We start from the raw sequence: 4,463 nt of genomic DNA on the forward strand, positions 1-4,463 counted from the left end.
CATGCCCTTGTTTCATCCTGTGGTTTCCTATAAGAAATACATAAGTATACTATGCTTGTGCTCACATACCTGTGTGTATGTGCTGGAGAATGCTGCTTTCCTAGCCGGGGAAACAAGTTCATATTTTGGCTGGCCAGTAAAAGAATATTATAAAGAGAAGCAAAGGCCCTCTGTAAAAGGAAGAGGTTTCATAATTGTCAGCCTTCAGAAATTATGCCAAATATTATTCATTCCGAATATTCTTGTAAATAAGCACTGTCTGATTCACTTCATTTGGCTGAGCCAGTGTCTAATTGCAATAATGTTTGCAGAAGAGAAAGGGCATTGTGAACACCAGCAGCAAACAATGCCTGTGAACATATTCCCTGCTTCCTAGAGCCACCCTCCCAAACAGTCTGCAATGATTCTTTCATTATTTGCACATGACTTTGCTTCTGCTCCTTGTTTTTTGAAGGGAACATGGCTTTGTCCTCAGTGGAGTCAAAGACAAGACAAAGGCCCTGTTTAATTTAACGATGACACATTTTTCCTGGTTCTATCACTTGAACATAGGTCATCTAAACCCGTGCTTCAGAATCCCCCTGAGGCAAGGGAGGAAGGTGCATTAAAACATACCTGGTGCTGAATTTAGCGGTGTGCCTCATTTTTGATGGTAAATTATATGTTCACTTGTGTATATGTGTGTGTATGTTCATGCATGTGTGTGCACGTAAGTGCTGAGTACATGGAAGAATCCTAAATTGTTCAGTCAGGGAACAATTGCATCCAACCACTTAGCAGAAAAGGCCATTCACCAATCCAGTGGTGGGAATTATGAATTTGGGAGCAGTGGAAAAGCAGTACTTGTTTACATCAAAAAATATTTGTAGAAATAGTGCAACTGATTATTATAAACTGCAAAAAAATAATGGACAGAAAATGGACAGAAAAAGGAGATATATCTTGTCAGACAGATGACTAGCAATGAAAAATCCAAACTCTTCTAAAGCAAATCCCCTAATTTTTATGAACAAGTTATACGAACTCTGTTTCTGTATTGATATTAGAGGTGCTTCTACTTCCAGAGCATGGGAAAACAGCTAAACATTTATTTCATCCTTTCATACCAGCACTCTCTATCTCTCTATTCACATAATATCTTAAGGAGACAGGCCCAAATCACAAATCCTAGATGCTGTAAAAGAGAATTGAGGATTCCAGCCCCAGTTCTGAATCATGTTTAACTGCTTTTGCATCACTTGAGCAAAAGGAATGAACTCTTCTGTGTCCCTTAACAGGGATACTCCAAGGACTGGAGCTGAAAAAATCCATTCAGCACCACCTTGTTGCAGCAAACAGCACATAGTGCAAGCAGTCAGGGCACACTGGATTTAGCAATCACCCGTGGGGATGTGGAACCACAGCAGCCTTAGGGGCAGGCTAGCAACGGCATAAGCAGCTGGACAAAGGGCTTATAGAAGACAGAGGCAGTCCTGTTTCTCCCAGCAGTTTCTGTACGTGTATGCATGAGTGTGCATGTTTGCGTTTAGATGCACATATGTGTAGGTGCACTTTTATACCTGAAGATCTATGTTAGCCATCTTCAAAGCCTGGCTAGCATATGGCAAAGGAAACTGAAAACCTCAACCACAAAGCTATGAGCCACAAGTATCTCTGTCTCCTCTACCTGCACACACAGCTCCGTGCCCACAAAGCAGCTTTGCGCTACAGCCCACATGCCCTTTAAGCCTTCAGCCTAAACACTGATGATCTGTTTGTGTTTTCTTCCCACACCATGCTTTATAAACACATGGAGGGGAAATGCCATGGAGCGCACTCCTGCCTTTCCAGGTCTGCTTCTTGGCTCCCTGAAGCACCACTTGCCAGAAGAGCCTGGAACCAGGGCAATTCATAAATCCCTTACAGCCAGTGACTTCAAGTCTGCAAAGATAACAAGAGCGAGCACCACAGTAAGTATTAATTGCTAGTAGTCACCATCCAGAGAAATACCTCCCAGCCACTCTCCTCACCCCACAACAGAACTGTCCAGCAGTCAGAGTCTACTCATCAGTAAGTATCCCATAGAAAAGAATTACAGATAATTTTGAATATCCAATCATTCCCTATGGCATACATACCTTGCTGTACCTTACAAATTGGTAATTGAAACCTTTATCTCCTCAACAGAAAATAAGCTTTTCTGAGTTTGTTTCCCTCCTCCCATTACTGTGTGTAGTGTAGGAAAAAGATTTATTCCTTGGGAATGTGCTTGGACTGCCCAGGTTAATTTAACAGAGACTGTCAATGCAGTTAATAAAAATATTCTACATAAAACTAATTGGTTTTGCATTGTATTGATTTCAGCAGCAGATTTACTATTTAGCAACTTGCAGCTTGAGTAATTGGTTATCTTGGACTGCACAACTCTTCATGGGAGCAATGGTACAGTAAAGAGGGAACAGCCCTTCCCTCTGACCAGCAGGAGGAGGCAATAGATAGGAATGACAGTGCCTCCTTTTTCCAGAGTTTAAGTGGGAAGGAGCACTCTGCCTCAGGGCAGGTCTTTGGGCTTAGGGCAGCTTCCCTCCCTCAGTATTGCTTAAGATGCAGGCTAGGTTGACCTGCTCCCTAGCTCAGTTTGCATCTCATCACTTCAGACTGAGTCATGTTTATAGACAGTCCTTCTCTCACAGGGTGGAAGAGCCATTGCCTCTAAATGGCACCTTTTATCCACCCTTTGACCTTACAGATCATAAAAAAGTGAAATAAAACATAGATTTTTTTTCATTTAAAATAAAACATTTTTAAATTTTTTTAGTATTTTAGACATTCTTTTAGTTTCTCTGAAACAACTGACAAAACAGATATAAATTCCCTGGATGTATTGTCCAGCCCAAAATCTTCACATTAACTATATTTTTGCTTCCAGGACTAATTGCTAAATTTGCCTGAAGGGTATCAAGGTTCTGTTGCTTGATGGAAGTTTCAAGGTATAGAAACATTACACAGCCTTAGGTACAATTACTAATTTCAGGAAGAATTCACCCTGCACATCAAACTCCTCTGCAGGTCTGCCTCTGCCAGTTCTCCAGGACTCAGTGTCACAGAGGCATCCCAGTCCAGTCTGGGGAGCTCAGTTTGTGTCTGACTAGCAGCGTGTGGGGAGACGATAGGCAAGCAAGGTTTGGGAGCATAGAAAATCCTAGGTGTGTGGCTTCCTATGAGATACAGGGGAAATGGATGTCCATCTACAGGTTGTGCATGCAACCAGCCAATGGATTCAGTCCTAAATCTCCAGTACTTTCTGCCCCACAAAAAGCATCAATAATGGCAGAGCTGTAGAAATGCTTCTTCACTGGAGTAGAGTAGACTAGAGTAGAAAGCCTAAAAATTCTCAATTTGAGTCTGAATCCTACTGTTACTGAGGGCACATGAATCAGTACAGAGATCAGCCCGTGCCTTATGAATAAGTGATGTTCATGGATCAGGATGGAAGAAACATGAAAGACAAAAGATACTGTCTAGAAAACAACGATTATTTATTTATCATCAGTACTGGGACCTTGAAACAATAACAGACTGTTCAGCAACTAAAAAAGGTCTTTTTGTCTGTTTGTGTTCATGTCAGAAAGAGGAGGCTGCTGATTTTCTCAAATGTTCTGACTGGGTTTTGGTTAATGGGTGGAGCAACTACTACCTTCCACAGTCCTCATTGGTGAATTAGAGTTGTATGAAGCTTTTTAACAAGTTTTTATCTTGAGAACAAGCATAATCTGTGTTGGAATTGCCGCCCTGTGAATTCCAAGCTCAGGGCAAAAGTAGGGTAAAGGTAGATACAAAGTAGAAGCCGAAACTATAGCAAAGAGACAAAATCTGGAGGAGCTGTAGATGCTTTTTTTTTTTTTTTTAAGAAGGAATACCTGCAAGTTTGTTTCTGTGCACTGAACAATAGTTTTTTGATTTTAATAATTTTCCAGCAAAAAAGAAACCTGTATTTGAGACATTCAGACTATCAAACAGGAGGAAAAAAAGCAGCCTGAAACATATCTCACCTGGTTAATGAAAACAGGAATTACATTGCTAGATGATGGAAGAAAAACACCTTCCAAAACATGGGGATAAGAATGCAACACAGCTACACCTGTGATTCTGAATTAAAAAGAAAAATTGTCAAAAGATCACTATGCTCCAACTTGCAAACCTCTGCATGTTATGGTGCGATAATGTGGATGTGCTGGTGAGCCCTACCTAAACTGAATGTCTTTTTAATTGAAAAATCATTAAGGTTTCTTTTCAAAGCAACAGACTGAAGAATAAACAAATTAATTATTTTAGGTGACTGGGTGGGGATAGGAAATGAGGCAGTGAGAGACCTTTCAGGGAAATCCAGGCACAGGTGAAGGAAAACGTGGAGTGGAAGTTGGAGTATCTGAGGAACTGGAGAAGAAACCCAAGGAGAAGAAAGCCACCAGAAAGTAAAAGAG

This window comes from Aptenodytes patagonicus, chromosome 1, assembly GCF_965638725.1.
Source record: "Aptenodytes patagonicus chromosome 1, bAptPat1.pri.cur, whole genome shotgun sequence".
NCBI classification, from domain to species: domain Eukaryota; kingdom Metazoa; phylum Chordata; class Aves; order Sphenisciformes; family Spheniscidae; genus Aptenodytes; species Aptenodytes patagonicus.